The 27,348-nt window shown below is 44.2% G+C and overlaps 1 protein-coding gene across 5 annotated transcripts in view; it reads right to left on the reverse strand.

Annotated features, from left to right (window-relative positions):
• The window catches only part of MOB3B (MOB kinase activator 3B), a 94,482-nt gene that overhangs the window by 61,125 nt on the left and 6,009 nt on the right, over positions 1-27,348 (reverse strand). The gene's annotated exons all lie outside the window — the stretch shown is intronic.

Below are 27,348 nucleotides of genomic sequence, written 5' to 3' on the forward strand. Positions count from 1 at the left end.
TGCTCAGAATTCTGCAATGTTCATTGTTCCATGAAGATTTCTGTGAAACGTCCCTGTGGGCCTACAAGACCCAACTTTTGAGGGAGGCAAGGAACCACAAGGTGAAACTGATTTTATTTTGTAACGCAGACAAAGCCATAAAGTGCAGCAGTTTTCAGGAGCGTGAATGAAAACGATCGCAGGTCTTATAATGAAGCATCTCCAAGGCTCCGTGTGGTCTAAAAAAGGGGCTGGTCACCACTTCTAGTTTGTTACTCACAGTGCTATTTTTCCTAGAAAAATAGGTGCAGGAAGTCACGATGAACACCTCCCTTGTTCTCTTAGCATGGCAATGGTGCCCACCTGAGGTGAGTTCTGGCTGAAAAAAAGCCCTGGTTACATAGAACCATCTTCAAGAACTTACAAGAGATTAAGGAAAGGGGGGACTGGCAACTTGGACCGAGCTCCGCAAGTCATGTAGTATCCATCAAATCAATTTAAATCACGATTAAATCACAACTAGTCAGTAAGACTTGATTTAAATCCTTTTTTAAAAGAAAGACTCATTCTTGCTGTTATAATCTCATATATCTTATATAATCTTAATATTTACAACCAGAAGGAGGTTTCATTTTTTGAATAATAAATGTTCAGAGTAGTTTTAACAGTTATATAAAAAACTACTGATTTGGTTATACTATTAGAAATACATAGACAGGTAATTATGAAATGATTGTGAGGTTTAATAAGTTAACTGTTTATATTTGGACAACTTTTCCGCTGTACTTTATTGGAAGGAGAAAAACAATCATTTCCTTAATAACAATTTAAACAATTTATTTAACTAAAGCAATAACATTGTAGCATATGTATCCATGTTTGTTAACTGATGTGGTTAAACGTTTGTTTCGGGGTTTTTTTTAGCATACATGAAAAACTTAAAACAAATCCTTATTTCCTGATGAATAGCCTTTGGACTATAATGTAGCTTAAATAGAAAACTATCTTTAAAAAGATTTTTCCTCCGAAAGCATTTTGTTTTAAAAATCTGATTTAAATTTTTAAAAATCCCTTTTCCCCTTTTTAAAAAAATCATTGATTTTTATCCACCCTGGTAGTGTCAGAGTCTTCAAGGGCTGAGGACCAGACGGGGTGATGCTTCAGTTGCCTGGTCCTCCTGCATTACTGAAAAACCAACTGGAAGTCCACAAACAGCAAAGGCCAAAAGGCAGCAACCTAAGGGCTTGACATTACCCCATCCCTTCATTTCAGCTACACAAGAAGCTCAGGATCTTGTCTTGCAGGGGGGTCCCTGATGCAGGCAATTTATGGGATCCTGCAAACTGAACTTCAGCCGAAGGATGACTTTGTGGGGAAATCTGTCACATAACAATTGTGATTGCCCAAGTACCATTTAGCCAGGTGGAGAGGTAACTAGGCTTCATCCGAACAGCATCTTCCCAGACAGAAAAGAAAAGAGTGCTTAGAATTAGCCTTGGTAAAAGAGCAGCTTGGGAACCCCAGACTCACATAAATGTAAAAGGATTAAGAGAAGACCTTTGCTCCAAGTCTCCATTTCTCACATTTTTTTCCTATCCTTTATTGGCCTTTTAGGGTTTAATTTTTAAGGGGGAAAGGCACTTTATGGCTTTTTCACTCAGCTACAGAAAAAACCACCTAAAAGCTTATTACCTGCTCCTGAAACGGTTAAAAAAAACCACTTTTAAAGAAGTAAAAAAAGTATTGCTTTTCACATCCATCACCAAAGCCCAACCTGCCCTACCCGATAAAAGAAAGAATGTTGTTTAATTGGGCTTTTGTACGGCCCTAAAGTGCATAGCCGTGTTCCACTCTAATTAGATTTTTTTCTTCCCTCCTGAAGCTAGGTCTCTGGATTTGATCTTGGAAAGGAACCTCCTTGAAGTTATACGAGGGGGAAAGGAGCCTCTCAATTCCTAAAAGCAGTCTGGGACACAGCAGAACACTTGAACTCAAGCCAAGAGCGTCAACTGCAAAGCAAAAACCAATCAGCGAGGAAAGCTTACATTTGTGGAATTAAGCTAAGTTGCTGCTTTGGGGTTTGGTTTTTATTTTTAAAAAAGAACATTCCATTGATTATGTGGACAGCAAGGTGTTCGAGCCTAATGGAATGGGGGAGCCAGTCTGCCTGCACTGGATACTGCAGAAGGAGAAGGATAATATTTACTCCAATGAACTACACGGGTTACAAGCAATGCACTTTGACTCCCAAGAGCGGCCTTCTAATGCTCGCTAGTTTATAAAGTAACACTTCCAACCCATAACAGATTTCTGTAGTCTTCCAGGTAAAAAGGTAAAGGATCCCTGGATGGTTAAGTCCAGTCAAAGGCGGCTATGGGGTTGTGGCGCTCATCTTGCTTTACAGGGCGAGGGAGCCCTCGTTTGTCCACAGACAGCTTTCCAGGTCATGTGGCCAGCAGGACTAAACCGCTTCTGGCGCAACGGGACACTGTGACGGAAACCAGAGTGCACGGAAACGCCATTTACCTTCCCGCCGCAATGGTGACTATTTATCCACTTGCACTGGTGTGCTTTCAAACTGCTAGGTAGGCAGAAGCTGGGACAGAGCAATGGGAGATCACCCCGTCACCAGGATTCAAACCGCAGACCTTCTGATCGGCAAGCCCAAGAGGCTCAGTGGTTTAGACCACAGTGCCACCCGCTGTAGTCTTTAGCAGCAGCCAACAATTCCACTAGCTCATGGTAAGCCTTAGCTTTCCTCCTCAGCTTGCGGACATAGCTTAGTGACAGGGCAGCTGATTTCCTGGTTCAATTCCTAGCCTCTCTAGCTAGGGCTGGGAAAGACCCACCTCTGAAATCTTGGAGATCTGCTGCCAATTAGTGTAGACAATAATCAGCTAGATGGAGAATAAAGGTAAAGGTAAAGGGACCCCTGACCATTAGGTCCAGTCGCAGACGACTCTGGGGTTGTGGCGCTCATCTCGCTTTATTGGCCGAGGGAGCCGTCGTACAGCTTCCGGGTCATGTGGCCAGCAGGACTAAGCCGCTTCTGGTGAACCAGAGCAGTGCACGGAAATGCCGTTTACCTTCCTGCCGGAGTGGTACCTATTTATCTACTTGCACTTTGACGTGCTTTCGAACTGCTAGGTTGGCAGGAGCAGGGACCGAGCAACGGGAGCTCACCCAGTTGCAGGGACCCGAACCACCAACCTTCTGATCGGCAAGTCCTAGGCTCTGTGGTTTAACCCACAGCGCCACCCACATCCCAGATGGAGTTCCTAATGTATGTTCCCCAAGATAGGATTCACTGCAAGCTGGAGAGAAAAACAGGGGCCTGCAATTCGGGTATTTGGAGTGCCTCAGCACCAAAGGGACCCGAATAACCCTATGGAGAATCTTGGAATCGTAGAGTTGGAAGGGACCACAATAATTCATGTCCAACAGGTAGATCGTGATCTACCAGTAGACCACTGGACATCTGTGGTAGATCACTGGCTGCCCCCAACAAAAGCTCAACAACTTTGACTTGAACCCCAAAAAACAGTGCCTTCCTTCCTAATAAAAGCTCAACAACTTTGACCTGAACCCCCCAGTTTTTAACACTGCCAGTTTTTAACTCTGTGAGTAGATCACAGTCTCTTGGGAGTTGGCCAGCCCTGATCTAGTCCAACCCCCTGTAATGTGGTAATCTTTCACCCCATGTGGGGCCCAAACCCACAACCCTGAGATTAAGAGTCTCACGTTCCGCCAACTGAAGAGGGCAGGAATCGCCTCTGTTCGTTCTTCGTGGCTCCACTGTTGGGACAATCCAGCAAATAATGCCAAGCTCCAAAATGTGGATTGTCCCAGATCTCGTGCGCAGAGGCAGATGTCCCGTGCCAGGAGGCAGGTTGGGTCTTGCCTACTGCAAGGATCTGGCTTGGCTAGGAAGGCAAATCAAGATTTGTGGGCCTAAATAAAATGTTGGTATCAGGTCAAGGGGCGATATCAGCAAGTGGGGCACCGGTGATAATCTCAGTGGGTGGGTGCCCATGGGTGGAAGCCCAGAGAACCGATTCCTCAAATGGTATTTTATTCCCAGTGACTGTTCTGCACAAACCCTGCAATCACAGGTGGGAAATTTATGGGCTGCTCCTGAGCACGGCATAATAATTAAAAAGCTGTCAAGAGCAAAATGTAAATATAAATGACACTATAATCCTACACATTTACATAATCTGACACTTTCTTCAACAGAACGTAGCATGTAGTAAAAAGCGTTCAGGACTGCAGCTTTAAGGTATAATCCTATAAATGTTTATTTAAAAGTAATTCCTACTGAGTTCGATCTCCACAGTAAATGCAACTTAAATCACATTTGTCCAAATACACTTGCAGCCCATTTCCTAAAATGACCTGTGGATCAACTGTTTTGAGAACTGACGGCTTTTAATGGCGCCATGCTGTTTTTATTGTAATTATTTGTATGTTTGAAACAAGACTTTTTAATATCTGTATGTAGTTTTAATTCTGTTAATGTTTAATTGTTTTTAATGATTGTTTTTTCTGTGTTTATAGTGATTTTCTGTGTTTATAGTGATTCTTGTTTTTATCTGTAAACTGCCTTGTAATTAATAATAATAATAATAATGGTAATAATTAATAAACCTGGCCATGGTTACAGATGAAAATAGAACCATAGGGAGCATAGAAGTCAAAATGCTGGCTGAGGTCTTGTTATTGTATTAGCAGCAGATTTCAAAATCTAACATTTTGGGTTTGGGAACTTCTTTTGTCTGGGAACAGGGACTAGACTAATCCGGAAGGATACCAGAAACTCTGTGGGACTTCAGCCATTTGGATGGTGTCAGCTTTGAAACTGTCAAGATACAAAACAGGTTTGAGTTCTGAGCGAAGGTTCGCAAACTGTCCCTCAGATCTTGTGGGGGGCTGGACTATATTTTTTCGGGGGGAGGAATGAACGAATTCCTATGCCCCACTAATAGCCCAGAGATGCATTTTAAATAAAGGGCACATTCTACTCATGTAAAAACACACTGATTCCCGGACTGTCCGCAGGCTGGATTTAGAAGGCGACTGGGCCGGATCCGTTTGCCTACCCATGGTTCAGAGTAATTGCACAGGCGGAATCAGCACATCTGATCTACGCATGCTTAATTTTTTGAAGGATGGGGAAAGACCTCTTAATTTTTTCCTCTCTCTCCCTTTTTTAAAAAAATATATATATAGTATGATTTTTCGACTGTACAACTTAGCATGTAAAATGTGGCAGACTGAAACTTAAGGGCAAAGTCATCATCAATGGAAACTGCAACAACAAAGCAATCATTTATGGTTTAGATTCCTTATCTCCTCCCACCGACTCCATAAGGAAGGAAGAAATCAGCAATTCCACCTGCTAACTTAGAAACACATGCTTCTTTTTTAACTTCACTCTCTCCAATGGCATTTTAACTCCATTTGCCTTAATTGCGGTGGAATCACAATGCCATTGCAACGAAGGAAACAATGCGAATGTCCTACAGTATCTCCTTTGTTGCCTCATGGTCCTCTCCATGTGCAGGAGAGGTTTAAGGTTAGCTTGGTTTTATAAGGTTAGCTCAGCTTTACAGGCCAGCTGCTATATTATCCTGCACAGCAGATAACAAGGAGCGGCTACCCTTTCTTTTAAAGGAGAAGGCAGAGCTTTCGAAGTTCACAATGCACACGCTGCCACGGCTTTCATCAGAAGCAGCTGCATGAAAAATAAATGGCACACTTTCGCCTTTCCGCACATTGCTCCGAGCCGTCAGGTGAGCATGCAAACCAAACAAACCCTGGCTCAAGCTGGCCACGCCGCCTCCTCTTCTTTTTTAATTTCTTAATAAATGATACAGAACCTTGAAATAAAACAAACAAATACTAAAACAAAATTAAACTGAAGAAAATACATGTACACCCTACATTGCAAACATAAACCCTACGTACCCCCGTGACTTTCCTCCACCACGACTCGACTTCCTTTAGCTCAAGTTTAAATACTATCATTGCATTCTTTGGATAATATAATCTCTTGTAGCCATTTCTAATTATTGTTCTCAATTGTACTTTACATACTTAATCCATGCATATCAACATATTCTTTTTAGAGCAGTGTTTTTCCATGTACAGTGGTACGTCTGGTTACGTACTTAATACGTTCCGGAGGTCTGTTCTTAACCTGAAGCACCACTTTAGCTAATGGGGCCTCCTGTTGCTGCCGCGCCACCGGAGCACGATTTCTGTTCTCATCCTGAAGCAAAGTTCTTAACCCGAGGTACTATTTCTGGGTTAGCGGAGTCTGTAACCTGAAGCGTCTGTAACCCGAGGTACCAATGTACTCCTCAAAGCAAAGCAAACAAACCCTGGCTCAAGCTGGCCACGCCTCTTCTTCACACTCAAAGGCACCAACATGAGCAGAAGATTTGTGGGGTATGTGACCGTATTACACGCACATGACGTGTGTGTGTATGGCACGGGGACACCAAGAAGAGCCAAGGGGCAGAGCCGAAAGCAGCTACGGCTACAGAGCAGCTTCGATGGCTGGAAGCTCCTCTTCTCCAGTGCTCAACCACCACCACCACCACCTCCTCCTCCTGCCGCAGGGCTGATTCCTCCCCTCTCCATCCCCTCCGTGGCAGGCGTAGGGGGAGAGGCCGCCACCAGCCACTGCTGCTGCACCACACACGGCTCCGTGGTCAACCTCATCCTTCCCCTGCCGCCGCCACCAGCCCAGGGCAGCTGGCCCGCTCCTTCCCCTCCGTGGCAGGAGCAGCACGAACCAGCGGTCACTGAATCCACACCCTGCTCAGCTTTGCGCTTGGCCTCCTCTGCCCCTGATTGTTCTCAACACTGGAGGGGGGCAAAAATATTTTATAGGGGGCGAAGGGATCTGAGTCAGCGCCGATGTTGCCACTGGCTTTTGTCTCTCATTCCTCCTCTGGTTGAGGATAGCACCTTGTTGCTTGAGATGGAAGGATGCTGGAAGCCTTCTGTGTCACATCTGGCTAGAGGGCGTTTTGGTTAACTTTCCCGAAATAGAGCTAGAAGTGAAATAAACATCTGTTTTGGTACTTTAACTTTTGTACGTTTTGAAGTTGTTGTTGTTGTTGTCGTCATTGTTGTTGTTGTTATATTCATACCCCACCCATCTGGCTTGCTTTCCTCAGCCACTCTGGGCAGCTTCCAGAATTTAAAAACAGAATAAAACGTTAAAAACTTCCCGGTACAGCGCTGTCTTCAGATGTCTTATAAAAGTTGTGTAGCTCTTAATCTCCTTGACATCTGATGGGAAGGCATTCCACAAGGAGAGCGCTAATAATAATTTATAATAATATTGTATGGGTTCGAATATTTCTCAATTTTATGGTAACCTGCTTTGTTTTCTTGTTTTTTAAAAAAATCAAGCGGTGTATACGTTTCATGAAATTAAAAAATAAGCCCCACTGCCAGACAAGACTGAGCCTCAACCAGCAGCATTCATCGGGCTGGTACGCTTGTCTCATTTGCAAATGTGAGCTTGTAGCATGACTGAGAAACATGCAAACAGCCTCTTTTTTTAATGTTGCACTGTCTTTGCCCGAAGCTGATAGCAGCTACCTGCAGACTATCTAGGTGTGAATCATCGGCGTCTGAAGATGGAAGAAGGCACACCTGGATACCTTGCAGCCCTTTCTTATTTATTGGCACAAACAATGCCTTTCCTTCGGGATGAGTCAAAACCTATAGACCAAGAGCACATGAATTTTACACCAGAGGGCATGGAGAGACTCAAACTAGACCCAAATCTTAAAACTCTCAAACCACTGCAAACGAACCATTGCGGTCAAAAGCGTCAGACTGAATACATCGACTTCAGGCCAGCTTTAGAAACACACAATATTGCAACATCCGACCCTGTCTATGCTAAGTCAGGGTCCCAATCCACCCAGCTCAATATCGACTGACAGCACCTCTCTGGCAGTGTTAGAAACTCAGGTATCTAAGCTAGGCGCCAAATGGCTCCTTAAACCAAGGTTGCGGTCGCCTTGTTGCCATTTGGGGGCGAGACGGCTCGAACGTTTTATTTTTCAAACGTTGGACTGACTGTGGTTGGTTCTCACTTGAACCTCTGGCTAGTTCAGATGAATATCTTGAGCTGGGCACTGTCACCTGGTTGCAAAGCGCACCTGGCACCCGGGGAATTTCAAACACTGGGCCTGCCCAGGGGTGAGAAAATGACCCTATCTTCCTTGGGCGCTCGGAAGGTTGGCGGTTCGAATCCCTGTGTTCATGGGCCATCAAAGTCTCGGCAGGGGACGTCAGGACTGGGGGCAAGAGGGCAGGGTGGGAGCAGGAACGGGGGTCCAGAAGCCAGGATTCAGGAAGCCGAGGGTCCGAGGGTCAGGAAGCAAGGAGTCATGAAGTCAGGGGTCCGAGGATCAAGAAGCAGGGAGTCAACAAGCCGAGGTTCAAGGATCAGGAAGCAAGAAGCCTAAGACAGGAAGCGTGTTGCTGTGGCCAAGAGCCGAAGGGAAATGCTGACCTTATAACCCTTCCCGGCTCTTGCCACCAGGTGCTGTGAGTTACCAGTCAGCCTCACCTGTGAAGCCGCACCTTGCCTCTTCAGAACAAACTTAGGAAGGCCCCAGTCCAGCAAAGTCCTATTGGTCACAGGACCTGGCTCCTGCACGCACACCTGACACCCTGCAATGGAGTGAGGTCCCGTTGCTCTGTTCCAGCTCCTGCCAACCTAGCAGTTTGAAAGCACGCCAGTGCAAGTAGATAAATAAGTACCACTGTGGCCAGGAGGTAAACGGCGTTTCAGTGCACTCTGGTTTCCGTCCCAGTGTCCTGTTGCACCAGAAGTGGTTTAGTCCTGCTGGAAAGCTGTCTGTGGATGAATGCAGGCTCCCTTGGACTGAAAGCAAGACGAACCCCATAGTTGCCTCTGAAACCGTCCTGGGGTCCTTTACCTTTACCTTTACAATCCCATTAACTGCACACACAGAGGCTGCGATTTTAAAAGCAAGAGGAGATGTAAAGCCACGCTTGACATGGAGCATAACATGCAATTTCTTTTACCTTCTGGTTTTTAATTTATGCAATTATCATCGTTAGGCATAATGTGCAGTTTGATTCCCATGTGTCTCTAGCTGCAGGTGCAGCTTTCCACCCCACGCTCCACTGTTGTCGCACATCCCATTCCAATGCCACAAAACTATCTTGAATCACTTATTCTGCAGCCAACCTCCAACCACTTCCTTCATCAATAAAGGCGGCGAGGGCGGGGGATCAATTACCAAGGACTAACAACCCATGTAAATATCACTGGGACCAACGTAAATGGCGACAGCCCTGCATTTACTGTTCCTTAATATTCATGTCTTAGCGACAGAAACGTTACCAGTTTGTGACATTTTTAGATGCCCTCCCAAGTGTACGGTGCTTAAGGCAACGTTCTTTAAAAAAAGGATTTTAAAGAGTCAACATGTAAAACGCACACGCTCTTCGCTAATTTAACAGTAAGGCGTTTCAATCTACAGTTGGCATCCATCTGGCTCAAGAGACAATGGAGTGAGCTTCCTGGGGGTCAAGCCAAACCGCTGGGGAATCGCAGCGCCAGCTGTGGTTGCAAAGATCAGGAGCTTGTAAAGGGCTGGCTCCTGTATTGTTTTTGCTGCATCAGTAGCACTGAAGTGACCCCTCTGGGGTGCAAGCCAGGGCAGTGTGTATGGAGGTCCGGTATGCCCAGACAACAAGAGCCCATACTCTCGGCCTCGCTGGTGGCCCAAAGGAAAGCAGAGCAATGTTTGGCACCAGCTTGGCTGAAGGAGTTGCGGGAAGGAGGTGTACACGGCGCCACCCAACCATCCTAGGGACTCCCACTTTATGTAGGGCTTACTCCTTAACCTTTTCTTCACCAGAATATGTCCCCCGCAAGGCAGCGGTTACAGATATTTCCTCAGGGTTTACTCCTGAAGCCTCATGAATCAGGATAGCTGCAAGGGTCAGGTTCGGAGTTTTCCACCTCCCAGATGGGCTACTTTTCCAGGTGGATGAGCACCATCTGTATCAATACTACTACTAATAATAATAATTTATTATTTATACCCCACCCATCTGGCTGCCCCCCCCCCGCCACTCTGGGCGGCCTCCAACAGAATACCAAAATACAACAGTCCATCAAACATTAAAAGCCTCCCTAAACAGGGCTGTCTTCAGATGTCTTCTAAAAGTCTGGTAGTTGTTTTTCTCTTTGACATCTGTTGGGAGGGCGTTCCACAGGGCGGGTGCCACCACCGAGAAGGCCCTCTGCCTGGTTCCCTGTAACTTGGCTTCTCGCAGCGAAGGAACTGCCAGAAGGCCCTCGGTACTGGATCTCAGTGTCCGGGCAGAATGATGGGTGTGGAGATGCTCCTTCAGGTATACTGGACCGAGGCTGTTTAGGGCTTTAAAGGTCAGCACCAACACTGAATTGTGCTTGAAATTATTAAACTTGGAAGGTTGGAACGATATCCCTGACAGATAAAAGGCTCTGATTCCTCTACCACCTTGCTACATAGCCATAAAGGGGGATTGATGTATGAGGTCTAGGCAATACAATCTACTGGGAAATCTGTGTCATATTGTTTTATATTAAATAGCAGTGGCTAAAAACATTGTCAATTTCTAACAGCAATAACTCTTTTACATTACATGTTAGATAAAATGGAACTGACCATTAGAAGCCATTCGGTGTAATAATAATAAAAATGGGGAAAAAATTATGGAGTTCTTGTCTCCATTCTAATGCCCCAGACCTCATTTAATAAGTTATCAGACAGTTTTAAGTTTTAAGGCTTTTTAAGAATGTTGTCTCTTGGGACGTAAGGATGTGCCTTACACCAAGTCAAACTGTTTGCCAATCTATTTATTCTAAGTAATTTATATTCCACGCTTCCACAGAGCACCGCACAATAAAAACAACAACAACAACAAACAGAGCAGGTCAGCACAGCTATCCAAATATCTATTTGGCCAATTAAAAAGAAATTTTAATCACCCTCCTAAGAAGCAGCAGAATGAACCAGCAAATGAACCTGGGACTTTTTGCATGCAGTGCTTGGGCTCTGCAACTGATCTAACAGTCCCTATTGGTTTTGGTCAGCCACGATCCTATTAGCCAAATCAATGCAAACCTTCTTCCTTGTATGAACAGCTGACCCACTCAAGTAGCCACTAGTCTGGACACAAAGCAAGAGTTTATTTTTGTTCTGATCTTTCATCCTCTGGGAACAACATGCTAGGAAACTCTGATAGGAAACTCTGGCCCTTGTGGTCTCTTCCAACTCTATGATTCTATGATTCTAATAAGGCGCCTAGTTGGGAGCCTGTATTCTCTCAGGGATATATATCTGGCATGCTCATACAACATCATCATAACTAGATTATTATGATTTTTTTCCCCTCTCCTCCTCCTCCTCTTCCCCCAATACCTTCCTCTGCTGGAAAGTTTTAAGAAAACAGACTGCCGTCCAGATGCTGTTAATTGGTGCAAACAGCAGAGCATCTAGAATCCCACACAGATGTCTAGCCCTCCTCCAGTTATGTTGCGATAAGCTCCGTTGAGTGCTAATTTTATTGGCGTCCAAGATGACCACTTTGCAGAGACGGCAACGGGGGACCAGCTGCCTAGCGACAACCGATTTACAACGTGCTCAAACAGATGGCAGGAAAACGCAAGCCAAGGGCAGCAAGACACACGGCAACACACACCTGTGCAAAAGCATTTGGGATCTTGTCCAATTCCACACCTTCCCCCCAAAGGGGGTATCTGATTCTTCCAGCTTTCTAAAGCTATATTTAAGATGCATTTTTTAAAAATGCAGACTTGTTTTACTGTATTTTTCCATGTATAAGACTAGGGGGTTTTTTTACCCAAAAAAAGGGTTTGAAATTGGGGCTCGTCTTATACATTGGTAGTGATTAGGGGTGTTTTCTTAATTTGGAACCCCCCAAAATAGAGAGCGTCTTATACATGGGGGCATCTTATACACGGAAAAATACGGTACATCTCAAAGCTTTATTAGTAATAAATATCTGAAAGATCTTCCATATTACAGTCGTACCTTGGATCCCGAACGCCTTGCAAGTTGAACATTTTGGCTCCTGAATGCCGCAAACCCGGAAATGACTGTTCCGGTTTGTGAACTATTTTTGGAAGCCAAACATCCGACGAAGCTTCCGATTGGCTGCAGGAGCTTCCTGCAGCCAATCAGAAGCCGCACTTTGGTTTCCGAACGTTTTGGAAGTCGAAAAGACTTCCAGAATGGATTCCATTCAGCTTCCAAGATACGACTGTACTTAAATCACGAACAGCCACTTCCCAATACTTCAGCATGACTGAGAAACGACTCAATAACGACTCAGCACCACTTTGCAAAGTTTAGCGTTACGATAATGGGGAACAAAATTTGCCGACAATCCCTAATACTTGGTAGCCCATTCTTGCCTCCATCAATGGACTTCCATAAACAGATTGCACACAGACCAAGGGGCATGTATACTTGCAGGGCCACCCCAAGACTTTTTGCTGCCTGAAGCAGAATAGCAAACGTCTCCCCTTTTCCCCACGAGTCAAGGTGAGGAATATCCAAGACCAGTCAAGACCTGACACACCAAATCTCACAAGCCACCTCTTTGTGACAGAAAAAATATGCAATAATAAATCAAATAATAGGTTTTATGCACTTCTGTGATGCCCAAAAACCAGCTATCTCATCCTTCCTAATGGTAAGGCCACGCTCCCAAGGGCTCCCCCCAGGGGATGGAAAGTTGGACATTTGCCATGGCCCCCAAACCTGCAGAGGACTCCTTGCACCAACAGTGCTTCCATTGCCACTTTGCACTGAATATCAAAGATCAGACCAGCCTCAAAGAATTCCCAGTTTCCAAGTCCTTTCTGGTCTAGGTTAGAGGGGGGCCATTGACGGCGCTGTGGGTTAAACCACAGAGCTTAGGACATGCCGATCAGAAGGTCGCCGGCTCCCTTGGCCAGTAAAGCGAGATGAGTGCCGCAACCCCAGAGTCGGTCACGACTGGACCTAATGGTCAGGGGTCCCTTTACCTTTATTGAGGGTGTTGGACCACAGACCCCCCCCCCAAAAAAAACCTGGAGACAGTGTTACCGATATTGAGCAAGGCACAGACACCTTTATGCACCAGGTGGACAATGAGCTGGTTGGGAGTAACCGTTTTTCAATTACAGCCTGTGTTATAAGCTCCAGGTAAGGTCACAAGCATTATTCTGACCTCTGTTAGGTGAGTAACCTCCCTGAAACTATTCAGCCGTTAAAATCGTGGTGTGGTTTTTTAATGATCTGACCCATTTTGCTCTCTTTTAATGCCTGAGACGATGTGGCCCAGCAGCGACATACTTAAGTAATCCTGTTTCACCATATGGCCCAGTCATGTGTAATGACCCAAGTCAGCTGGTCGCTTAATTTGCCCTAGTTATCTTTCTGAGCCAACAGACAACAAGATGCTCTGCAAATAGGCGCTCTGGGATTTAACAAGGGAGACTATCTTCCCATAACTGTTGGCGTTACTCAACTTGTAGCACAACACACATTCACGGGAATGAATAAATGTCAAACATGAGCAGATGGGATGTACAAAAGACGCTTCATAGTCTTATTACTGTGATTATTATTTCAGGAAATGTAATTTACAAGGGATGCTATATCAAAACACAAAAGGGCAGAGTCCTCGTGTGTGAATCTTGCTCAACAGGCATCTTGGTTGGCCACTGTAAGAACAGGATGCACGAATGGATGGACCACTGGCCTCATCCAGTAGGTTCTACACATGTTCTGAAGAGTTCTCCCATGGCTCAGATACAGAGGAAACTGTAGTAATTTTCCTCCCCATATTTGCTATAATGCTATTGTCTTTTCCACTAGGATTATATGCCAATGTTCCTAAACTACTTCTATTCTGATGGCTTCTCTTTATTTTTCCAGTTCATTTGCCACAACGATTTGAGCCAGCATTGGCAAACCACTCATTAGTTTTCTGCACATTTCCCCCCAGCAGGTCCCTTGGAATTATTTAACAGTCAGACTTGTAGGTTAAACAAAAAATCAATCCCAATTACCTCTTTGATCATTACAGGAAAACACTTTGCACTGCTGTCTTATATGCATAAAGTCTGTATTCTTTGCCTGATACTGCCTGTTCATGCCTATTGCATTAGCATTTTTTAAATAAAAAAAAACCCCAACTCTGGGATGCAATAACACTGTAGTGAGAAATTATTAAAATATCCTTTAAAAGCTACATCAGACGAGTAAGTCATATTCATTTTATGAATGTGATCATACAATCAATTCTGTGAAATTATTCATTCACAAGTCTTTCTATATTTGTCCTTGCAGGGCAATACAATATAAAAATGAAAGATGTTTGCATGAATTGGTAAGATTCTCAGCTGTAGGAAATATAATAATAAACACAGAGAAACATGTTACGAATTTTAAGACAAGAAATTCAATTGCAAGAGGCATAAATGGCCCAAGTAAGGATTCTAGAAGATCTTCTTCCACATCTAGTAGCTGTTTCAAGTTTTGTACACAGAACTTTTAAACACAGAAAAAACAATCATAAAAAACAATTAAACATTAACAGAATTAAAACTACACACGTATATTAAAAAGTCTTGTTTCAAACATACAAATAATTACAATAAAAACATCACGGCGCCATTAAAAGCCGTCAGTTTTCAAAACAGTTGATCCACAGGTCTTTTTAGGAAATGGGCTGCAAGTGTATTTGGACAAATGTGATTTAGGTTGCATTTACTGCGGAGATCGAACTCAGTAGGAACTACTTTTAAATAAACATTTACAGTGGTACCTCTGGTTACGTACTTAATTCGTTCTGAAGGTCTGTTCTTAATCTGAAACTGTTTTTAACCTGAAGCACCACTTCAGCTAATGGGGCCTCCTGCTGCCGCCGCGCCACCGGAGAATGATTTCTGTTCTCATCCTGAAGCAAAGTTCTTAACCCGAGGTACTATTTCTGGGTTAGCGGAGTCTGTAACCTGAAGCGTATGTAACTCGAGGTACCACTGTATAGGATTATACCTTTAAGCTGCAGTCCTGAAAACTTTTTACTACATACAGTATTAAGTTCTGTTGAAGAAAGTGTCAGATTATATAAATGTGTAGGATTATAGTGTCATTTATATTTACATTTTGCTCTTGACAGCTTTTTAATTATTATGCCGTGCTCAGGCGCAGCCCATAAATTTCCCACCTGCGATTGCAGTGTTTGTGCAGAACAGTACAGTGGTACCTCGGGTTACATATGCTTCAGGTTACATACGCTTCAGGTTACAGACTACGCTAACCCAGAAATAGTGAATAGTGCTTCCGGTTAAGAACTTTGCTTCAGGATGAGAACAGAAATTGTGCTGCAGCGGCGCGGCAGCAGCAGGAGGCCCCATTAGCTAAAGTGGTGCTTCAGGTTAAGAACGGACATCCGGAACAAATTAAGTACTTAACCCGAGGTACCACTGTAACTGGGAATAAAATACCATTTGAGGAATCGGTTCTCTGGGCTTCCACCCATGGGCACCCACCCACTGAGATTATCACCGGTGCCCCACTTGTTGAGGTCGCCCCTTGACCTGATACCGACATTTTATTTAGGCCCACAAATCTTGATTTACCTTCCTAGCCAAGCCAGGTCCTTGCGGTAGGCAAGACCCAACCTGCCTCCTGGCACGGGACATCTGCCTCTGCGCACGAGAGCTGGGACAATCTCCAGCCCCACATTTTGGAGCCTGGCATTATTTGCTGGATTGTCCCAACAGTGGAGCCAGGAACAACGAACAGAGGCGATTCCTGCCCTCTTCAGTTGGAGGAACGCAAGACTCTTAATCTCAGGGGAACCATTTTTTTAGGGAAACCATAGTTGGGGGAGCCAATGATCTACCACTGATGTCCAGTGATCTACTGGCGGATCATGATCTACCTGTTGGACATGCCTGGACTAGATGAATCCTTGTAGTTCCTTCCAACTCTACGATTCCAAGATTCTCCATAGAGCTGTTTGGAGATCAGATGTGCTGATTCCATGTGTGCAGTCACTCTGAACCATGGGTAGACAAACTAAGGCCCAGGGGCCAGATCCGGCCCAATCGCCTTCTCAATCCGGCCTGCAGACAGTCTGGGAACCAGCGTGTTTTTACATGAGTAGAATGTGTCCTTTTATTTAAAATGCATCTCTGGGTTATTTGTGGGGCATTATTCATTATTATTTTTTTCAAAATATAGTCCGGCCCCCCACAAGGTCTGAGGGACAGTGGACCAGCCCCCTGCTGAAAAGGTTTGCTGATCCCTGGTCTATACAATATTCATACATATATGCATGGGGGAGGCAAGCTAAGGAAAGTTTTCAGAGACTATAATTTGACAGGAACTTGCAAAGCATGTGCAGCCAAAGTAATCTGGTGGTTTAGTATTTATTGTTCCTTGACACAGAACATATACTTTGCATGCAGAATGTTCCAGGTTCAATTCCTGGCATTTTTGCCTAAAGCAATCAGGTAGGAGGACCATGGAACATCCTCCGTAAAACTCACAGCCTTTGCGCATCAGAGAAGATTATGGATCATGACAATTTTCAAAAATTTCTTCTTCCTTCTTATATACAGTGGTACCTCGGGTTAAGTACTTAATTCGTTCCGGAGGTCCATTCTTAACCTGAAACTGTTCTTAACCTGAAGCACCACTTTAGCTAATGGGGCCTCCTGCTGCGGCTGCGCTGCCGGAGCATGATTTCTGTTCTCATCCTGAAGCAAAGTTCTTAACCCGAGGTACTATTTCTGGGTTAGCGGAGTCTGTAACCTGAAGCGTCTCTAACCTGAAGCGTCAGTAACCCAAGGTACCACTGTATATATATAAAAAGCACAGCACAAATAATTCAAACGCTGGCTCCTTGAGTCATAACTTTGGATAGAAAAACACTCTCACTTAAACAACAGTAATTATCCTCGTCACAAATGCCGGAGGCGATGCCGCACAAATTAAGAGCGCTGTCTGGGTCATTCTGTCTAGTATACGTCTTCCTTATATACTAATGCTTAGCATACTCTTAATCACCCGACCCATATAGCTGTGCACAGTCATCATGAAACATAATAAGTCATTATGTCACTCTTGGGTAGCATCCAACCTGCGCATGGGCTTGCAATGGAGGGAATTAAAATACCTGTAAGTGAGAATTTGAGGAATGGAAAAGGGGCTTTTCAGAACCGTTTGCAAGTCCAGTGGTGTCCAAACTTTTTTCAAAGAGGGTCAGATTTGATGAAGTGAAGGGCCGTGAGGGCCGACTGAAGGGCCAACCAAAGTTGTTGACCTTTTTAGTAGGATTGAAGTTGTTGGGGGGGTTTTTAGGATTGAATTTGTTGAGGGATTTTTAAAGATTGAAGTTGTTGAGGGTTTTTTTAGGATTCTACCCCAGAAAATAAACTGCCACAGTGGCCGGATTAAACCAACCAACGGGCCAAATTAGGCCCCCGAAATGGATTTTGGACATGCCTGCAGTAGCCCAATTGAGAAAGCCGGCTCCCCATAGTTAAATGCTCCACTGGGCCAAATTTAGAAACCGCACTTGCACAGCTCTCGTCCATCTGTTTTGAGGAGACACAGACTTAGCATGAATCTGTACCCTTTAATATTGACTTGTTTCCTGCTCTAAACGCTCCTAAGGACAAAAATGAACCCCCTTCTGCTTGGGAAGGAAGACATTTGGTGAACTGATGCGTCTAATCCTATTTCCCACCAGGTGGCTGAGCTGGTTGAATTTACCCAACGTCTTGTGCCCGACGGCTGCAGACTGTGGAATGAAAGGTTTTAAAACAGCAAATTGATGACAACTCCGGTATAACAAAAATGAAATCATGGTATTGTTGAGTTGGAAGGGACCCCAACGGTCATCGAGTCCGAACCCCTGGCAATGCAGGAATCTCAGCTAAAGCGTCCAGGACAGATGCTTAAAAACCTCCAAGGAAGGTCCACAACCTCCCAAGGGAGACTGTTCCACTGTCAAACACCTCTTCCGTATGTTTAGTCAGAATCTCCTTTCTTGTAACTTGAAGCCATGGTTTCGAGTCCTACCCTCCAGAGCAGAAGAAAACAAGCTTGTTCCCTCTTCCATGTGACAGCCCTTGAGATAACTGAAGATGCTTTCCTATCTCCTCTCAGTCTCCTCTTTTCCAGGCTAAACATATCCAGCTCCTTCGACCGTTCCTCATAAGGCTCGGTTTCCAGACCCTTGATCATCTAGGTTGCCCTCCTTGGCACACCTTCCAGCTTGTCAACATCCTTCTTAAATTATGCTGCCCAGAACGGGACACAGTATTCCAGGTGTGGCCTGACCAAGGCAGAATAGAGTGGTTCTATGACTTCCCTTGATGTGAAAATCGTCATGATGGACACAGGGTGACCGTTGCTTCTGACGTTACATTTCTCTGCAGATACTTTGAAAACATGTATGGAGAAATGGGGAGAAAATGGCCAAAGATGCATGGGGAAGGAATGCGATGGACAACTTGCACGTTGTTCCAAGGACTCTTTGTCGCTTGCACATTTCAAGCTAGGGCCCAGCCCTTTCGAAATTAAAGCATATTCCAAAATTATACTCAAGGGAGCTGCAGAAAAAGTGAGCCATTCATGTTCCTTTTTTATCACATCTCCTCTTGCCTAAATTCATGATTAAGTGGATATTAGCATAGACTGAGGAATCACAGACTGTACTTTAGTCCAGGCACCCCCAAACTCGGCCCTCCAGATGTTTTGGAACTACAATTCCCATCATCCCTGACCACTTATCCTGTTAGCTAGGGATGTTGGGAGTTGTAGTCCCAAAACATCTGGAGGGCCGAGTTTGAGGGTGCCTGCTATAGTCCCTTGTTCCAACATTTTTGTCTCTCCAGACTCCAGTTCTGAAGATTATACTTCCAAGAAGCTGGACTACAGACTCTCAGTACCCTCCCCAAACTAGAATTCCCAAGCTTCTTTAGGGGAAGCCAGGACACTTGAGCTGATATAAAACTGCTGTTTCTATCTTATTTCTATCTTTATTTTTTCTCTCTCTCTACCTTCATCAAGGTGCTCAAGATAACATGGTTATCCCCCCCACCAACCCATCGCCCAATGTGATCCTCACAACAAAAATCATGAGGTGGGTTAGGCTGAGAAAGTATAAATAGCGCAATACTGCCCACTGAGCTTCATGGCCGAGTAAAGGTTCTACTCGGAAGTAAAATTCACCAACCCCAGTTCAAAGTGAGTACACATCACTCCGTAAGCATAACCTACTAAGGATCTACAGTAAGCCACTGTTGAGTTCCCAACTCCCATTAGCCCCAGGAAGCATGGCCAACTGTCAGAGATTATGGGTGCTATAGTACATGGTTAGGCAAACTAAGGCCCGGGGGCCAGATCCGGCCCAATCGCCTTCTCAATCCGGCCTGTGGACGGTCTGGGAATCAGCGTGTTTTTACATGAGTAGAATGTGCCCTTTTATTTAAAATGCATCTCTGGGTTATTTCTGGGGCATAGGAATTCGTTCATTTCCCCCCAAAAAATCTAGTCCGGCCCCCCACAAGGTCTGAGGGACAGTGGACTGGCCTCCTGCTGAAAAAGTCTGCTGGCCCCTGCTGTAGTGTAACAACTTCTGGAGGGACACAGTTCCTCACCCATGCTTCAGCCAGACCTATAGGTAAAAAAGGTAAAGGTAAAGGGACCCCTGACCATTAGGTCCAGTTCTGACCGACTCTGGGGTTGCGGCGCTCATCTCGCTTTATTGGCCGAGGGAGCCGGCGTACAGCTTCTGGGTCATGCGGCCAGCATGACTAAGCCGCTTCTGGCAAACCAGAGCAGCGCACGGAAGCACTGTTTACCTTCCTGCCGGAGCAGTACCTATTTATCTACTTGACGTGCTTTCGAACTGCTAGGTTGGCAGGAGCAGGGATCGAGCAACGGGAGCTCACCCCGTCGCAGGGATTAGAACCGCCGACCTTCTGACTGGCAAGTCCTAGGCTCTGTGGTTTAACCCACAGCGCCACCCGCGTCCCTAGACCTATAGGACCTTATGTTAAATCCCGGTTAACTGAGTCTCACTTGAGATTAATGCACAAGCAACTATAAGCAGAGAAAAGACCAGCCCAGGCAGGGATTTAAATTATGCCCTCCAAGTTTTATTAAATTATACCCACCCTAATTCCTGTTTGAAGAGTTGCTAAGTTGCCACCACTTAGGCAGCTGGGGCAATGCAGTAGGAAACGAAGCAGTTTTCGCTTTTTGATCAGTAACAGAAACCTGATAAGTTAAGTGTACAACAGAGATACCGTAATTCACAGTCAAATGGGCTCCCTTAGTGGCTTCTCTGTGATACAACAATAATCTAAGTGCATGTAGAAAAAACAGAACAGCCTCTTACAACTCAAGTGCCAAAGACAAGAAAATAGGAAGTTATTAACTGGCTAGGGACCAAACATTGTTTTAAAAATAAAATAGGAAATTGAGACCTCAGTACCTGAAGGAATAGCTGTTACCACCTCAGTCTGCCCCATGTCAAGAAATAAAAAATGGAGGTATTTTCCCATGAGCTATCCAAGGGCATTTAAGGTAACCAGAGAAAAACCCTTTGCAGTAGTGATCTATTGCCAATCCTGCTCAACAAAGGTCCATCATGCCCCCATTTTGCTTTCTCTTTGGTGCCAGGAAAACAGTTCCCTATTCTCCCAGTCTTCTGGGTTTTATTCTAACCAGCTGTCTTATTGACCACTTTAGTGTGATTTTAAGATTGATTTTATTGTTATTTTAGTGTTCTCATTAACTGGGAACAGTTTGCCTGAATAACAGCATTATAAAAGTATAAACTAAACAACGAATAAACAAATAAGGACCTTTTAAGGATGTAGACATATGAGATGGGAAATCTCTTCAGATTTCAGGAAAGAGCTAATGCTGAACTCTTGTTTATTTTCTAATTCTAAAAAGGCACTGGAAATTAATTTAAAATATTATAAACAGAAAGAAGAGAAAAAGAAAATGTGCTCTCTCTCTCTCTCCTCTCCTAGGAAGGGCTACGGTCACTTGAAACTTTGCTAAGTTTTCTGTAAGAAGGTAGTAAAAAACAAAACAAATCAAAACCTCACATTTTAATTAAAACTCATTGAACGAAACTGAAAGCAACCAAATCATGTTCCTCAAAGGCATTTGGAATCTTGATGGTGAGGAAAATTCATATCATGATTAATACAAATGTCTCATGTTGAATGAATTTAGGATGGCAGATTTTTATAGGTGCTCCGAAATATATTTAAAGAGACTCCAGGAAGATAAGGTAGTTATAGCCATTGGTTCATCATGGGCTTCACTACTGGTGGGAACGGCTTAAGCGTCTGTCTCGTGCTGGTGCTCTCCGGCAAACTCGCCCAATCCAGCCCCCTTTCCAAATGCCCTGTGCTCCACACTCGGTGGAACCAAATGATCCAGACCAACTTGAAGCATCTCTGCAGGACGGCTGGACAATTCCCTCTGCAATGCATATCTGAGACAACGGACTTCAGGTTCCCTCTGAAAGCTCTCAACGCTCTGGAGAGCAACGGCGCCGTCATCATCATCCGCGAGGTTCTCCAGCAGAGCCTCAACGTTCTCGGCAAAGACCACCCTTGGGGCGCCTGGAACGCGACGTGTCTCGAGTCCTTGCAAAGCAACCTTTACCAGCAAACCAAACAGCTGGAGGCATGCGCAAAAGACACGCAGGGAGGAAAGCTGGCAAAAAACTCTGCCAACGGGGCACCATCTCCTTCGCCCATAAAAGTCAAGCGATACTTTCAAAGAATGAACAGTTTCCTAACCGCCAACCAGCAGAGTCGCTGCGCCTGGGAGCTTGTCCACCTAGAACTGAAAGGCTGCTTTCTGTTCATAACCCAGCTTCTCAACAAGCTAAAGGAGTAAGGTAATATTATTTAATTAATATTTTTTCATATACGTTGGCGTAAGAGCTTGGGGGAGTGCGGGGAGAAGGCTTAAGGTTAGGAGAACTCTGTATTTATTTATTTTTAGTTAAGAATATTCTCATACGATGCTAAACACAGGGGAACTCTGTCGGAGAAATCCCACTGAACTGGTCAACAGGGATGAATTGGAATCCCATTAAGTTGGAAGGATCTTATAGGTAACCTATAACAGAAGTTCCTGGTAACCTATATCAACGTATTAACACCCCAAAACCTCAAATATGCTCTTTGGAAACCAGCTAGGAGTGGTTGTAGCATCCGTCTAAAAAAACAGCTAAAGAAGTCTCATTTTAATAAAATGAATTGATGACTGCATAGTATAACAGATATGCAGAATGGAGATGAAAGAAAATCTAGTTTTAATCTACAGGTGGGCATAAGGAATTAAAAACTTAGCAACATATAATTAAAATCACATCCAGCATCCTGAATGCGTATGGTTCCCTTCTTTCGCTTAAATCTTAGTATTTACTCTTGTGTAGGGTACATTTCAACATGAAAGGTCACGGCTAGTGTAGAAAGAACAAATACTTTTTGGGTTTAACTACAGATAAAAATCTGTAATTTTAAATCAGCTTTTTAAAAAATTAAGACAATATTTTGTTGTTTTTAAATATATTATATTGTGTCTATTTTAAAATATAAGGAGTCTTAAGTGAAATTCTGAATGTAGAACAAAAGTGCTAAAGCCTACAATTACAAAAGACTGAATCATTACTGTTTATCAAACACCACATTGTGAAATTGTTATTATTAAAATATAAGCTAGTGAAGGAAGGGGAGAGGCAGCAAATTCAGGTTCCAATATCAGCAGTGCCATCTAAACAGGGTAGGTGAACCTCCCTGCCTTTAAGTACACAACACACACACACACAAGCCAGTAGTCCTTGTTTTCCTGGGTGATGGATGGAGAGAGAATGTGCTTTCCTCCAACTCAGGGCAACTGGAAGTAAATAAGGAGTAAATGGATGCTCTGAAAGATTCATAGAAAACATGGGATCCAACCCTGTCTACATCTGTGGTTCCCAACGTGGGGCACACACACCACAGGGGGGTAATTTGATTTTTAAGGGGGGCAATTTGAGAATGTGTGCTGGAGATACTGTAAACATGGAGTGGATAAATGTACAACTGTATCTTAACAAGTTATATGTGCAATCAATAAACGTTATACAGACTGGATAAATGAGCCATTCAACACGTAGCGTAAGTCCAAGCACGGAACAGCAACCCTGTGTCGCCACAATGGCAAGGGTAGCACACTGGAGAATATGAAAAAGTTTCTCAAAGCTGTTTTTCAAAGATTGAACTGGATGAGATGTTCTTCAATGGGTCCTGAGTTGGAAACACAACGCCGTGTACATGGATCAATCACAGGAAGGCAAATCCAAGCCACCACCCTGGTGAGAATAACGCAAGTAGGCAAAGGGAGACTCGTTGTCTGGATATATTACAGGTTTCGCTACACGCTTGTTAAGATACAGTTGTACATTTATCCACTCCATGTTTACAGTATCTCCAGGCTTTGTTTTGCTCATGGCACCTTAGTATGTTTGTTGCTTGAATGGTTACAAGTCTATCTCTATTCTAGCTATTATTCTAGTAAAATTGGTTTTATACTTATAAGCCAGTTTGTGGTGTTGTTGTTTTGTTGCATTATTATTACTGTCACCACATTTGATACTTTGTGCATATACTTTGCAGAGTTGGAGTGGAGGACCAGGATCATCTAGTACATGTGTAGGCAACCTAAGGCCCGGGAGCCGGATCTGTCCCAATCGCCTTCTCAATCCGGCCCGTGGACATTCCGGGAATCAGCGTGTTTTTACATGAGTAGAATGTGTCCTTTTATTTAAAATGCATCTCTGGGTTATTTGTGGGGCCTGCCTGGTGTTTTTGCATGAGCAGAATGTGTGCTTTTATTTAAAATGCATCTCTGGGTTATTTGTGGGGCCTGCCTGGTGTTTTTGCATGAGCAGAATGTGTGCTTTTATTTAAAATGCATCTCTGGGTTATTTGTGGGGCCTGCCTGGTGTTTTTGCATGAGCAGAATGTGTGCTTTTATTTAAAATGCATCTCTGGGTTATTTGTGGGGCATAGGAATTCGTTCGTTTTTTTAAAAAAATTCAAAATATAGTCCGGCACCACAACAAGGTCTGAGGGACAGTGGACCAGCCCCACACTGAAAAAGTTTGCTGATCCCTGATCTAGTTCAGGGGTCAGCAACCTTTTGCAGCCATGGGCCAGTCCACCATCTCTTGGACCATGTGGTGGGCCAGACTATATTTTTTTGGGGGGGGAATTGAAAATGGGCCGGACTATATTGGGGGGGGAATGAATTTCTATGCCCCACAAATAACCCATAGATGCATTTTAAATAAAAGCACACATTCTACTCATGTAAAAACTCCAGGCAGGCCCCACAAATAACCCAGAGATACATTTTAAATAAAAGGACATATTCTACTCATGTAAAAACATGCTGATTCCTGGACCGTCCGCGGGCCGGATTTAAAAGGCAATTGGGCCGGATCCGGCCCCCGGGCCTTAGATTGCCTACCCCTGTTCTAGTTCAACCCTCTTCAATGCAGGAATCTTTTGCCCATTGTGGGGCTCCAACCATTAAATGGAAGTTGCTTCCTCGCATGTGAACAGGGGGTCGTCACAAACAAATCTGCCTCTTTTTCCTAAGCAGGCTTAATTCTGCTCTGCAAAAGGCATGTCAGTTGCAAGAGCAAAGGTTTAACGATTAAGCTCCTTGGTTATACTAAAGGCTGTATTTAGTTGCAAACCATTATGCGAAAGCAATCAGTTGGCATGCATGCTTATCCAGCAAATATAGGAATTGCAAAATGGGAAACCTGATTTAAGGCTAAAGTCTAAATCATGTCTTTTCCCTTGGGATGTTTCAAATCACGTTTTTAAAAATCAACGATTCAAAAATCTTTCCACTGTCCTATATACCATATTATTGTACGGTTTCCTGTTCTTTAGAGTATCAGTTTTGTATCTGCATTATTCTTGGCGTTTTTAAAAGCATCGTTTAAAAATATATACAGTCATACCTCGGGTTACAGCCGCTTCAGGTTGCGTTTTTTCGGGTTGCGGACAGCCAAAACCCGAAAGTACCGGAGCGAGTTACTTCTGGGTTTTGGCGGTCGTTTATGCGCAGAAGTGCTAAATCACGCTTTGCACATGCGCAGAAGCGCTGAATCGTGACCCGCGTGTGTGCAGATGCGGGTTGCGAAAGCTGCTGAATCATGTTCGCAACCCGAGCGTCCACTGTATAATGCTAATATGTGATATTTATGGAGAACAATTGTTCAAAGCACTTCACGTAACTTACACCAGGGTTGCAGCGTTGTACAACTGTTACGTGTGAAGACCCCCCAAGACCTCCCAAAGACAGACACAGTTGACACCAATATTAGTTCGAGGTTATTGGCATAATTTTGGCCACAGCTTTATTGATTACAGAATGTGAGTGGTTTGCGTAGGCATTGGTACGACTAGCTGCACCTACACCTCTGGCAGGGCAGCACTGACAACTGGACACTGGCGGAAGTCAGTAAGGGTAAACATACTGGGGGAGCATTGCACAGATGCAACCTCACCCCAAAATGCTCCCAGGTGCTCTGGCGTGGCCCTAATCCTTGGAAGGGGATCGGACAAAAGCATGGCGAGCCCCTGGATTCCTTTAATGGAATATCCTATCGCACACTGGGAGGGGCAGGTATGACAACCTACCCTACCCTCTACACTGAACCAATGCCTAACCACCAAACATTACAAAATTATGGCGATTTGCTACGCGGCAGGCTAAACCCAAGTGGCACCAGCCAATCAGCCAAATGGGAAAAATCCTACTGGGCCCCTGTCCCAAGAACAGACGACCCACAACGGCATAGCAAGGGCGTAAAGGTAAAGGAACCCCTGACCATTAGGTCCAGTCGTGACCGACTCTGGGGTTGCGGCGCTCATCTCGCTTTATTGGCCGAGGGAGCCGGCGTACAGCTTCCGGGTCATGTGGCCAGCATGACTAAGCCACTTCTGGAGAACCAGAGCAGCACACGGAAATGCCGTTTACCTTCCTGCCGGAGTGGTACCTATTTATCTACTTGCACTTTGACATCTGGCCCCAAAATGGCAACTAGACGTTCCGTTTTGGCAACTGCAGCCCTGGTTTAAGGAGCCATTTGGTACCTAGCTTGTATATCTGAATTTCTAACACTGTGTCCAGATGGTCTGTATTCTTAATTCCCTGAAATAACGGCACTAATGCAAAAAATCCCCCACCTTTTCTTTTCCCCTAGGAACAGGTGAAAGAAGCCCTTGCTCATCAGTTTGTGACAAGTTACCTCAACCAGCATACAGACACTGAAACCCATGTCCACAACATTCAGGGAGCAACAACTGTGACCAGCTTCACCAATTCTTTTTTTTTTTTTTTTTGCTGCCGCTGCCACTTCCACCAGCTTTGCATTTACAGATGAACAAACGAAAAAACAGGCAGACGAGTTAGTCAACGAAATCATCCTCTGTGCCATTTGTTTCTTAATTATGTGCGGACATTAAGCATTTTTATAGCACTTCTAATATGCACAGCGCTTTAAGAATCCTTGGCTAAACTGATTCTCACATGCAAAAATCACAACGCTGGAAAAACCATGAAGCCAGCCACTGCCTCTATATAGCTCCATCCTTATTTCAGACATTGTGATATATCAGTATATCGCAATGTTTAGCTGGTGATATACCACAATGTTGAAAAACAGGTATCGGCCAGGCACAATGGAATCATAACTTAGAAAGGCAGCTACAATCCACAGAACACAAGGACTTTGTTTTGTTCCAGATTGTTCAGTACGTCTCGTGGTGTTACAGGAATTTTCTTCCCTTTAATTCTGTAACCAGTAGACATCTAGCCAAACGCACAATTTGCCTTCAGTCTAAACTTAATACGGCTTCGCAACAACCCATCCGATCAGTAGAACCATTATTTCATATTTAAACGGTTCGCTCCAATCAAAGAGCTGGACCCGTTTTACTAAATATCTGTAATTTAAACTTGGTGAAGCAGAGAAGTATAATTTCATTCTACGCTTGCTTCATTTTTTAAAACTTATCTAAGTCAGGGATTTGTTAAGTTTTGGAATGACTCACAGCTGGGTGGGGTTTTGTTGTGGGAGAGAAGATGCGGAGAAAGAGGAAGGAAAAGGCAATTTGGGCACTTTTCGATTCGGAGAGAAGAAAACAAGTTAGTAGATGCATCTCCTACGAGACACCGGGAATCA

Source organism: Podarcis filfolensis, assembly GCF_964270895.1.
Source record: "Podarcis filfolensis genome assembly, chromosome: 17".
Taxonomy (NCBI): domain Eukaryota; kingdom Metazoa; phylum Chordata; class Lepidosauria; order Squamata; family Lacertidae; genus Podarcis; species Podarcis filfolensis.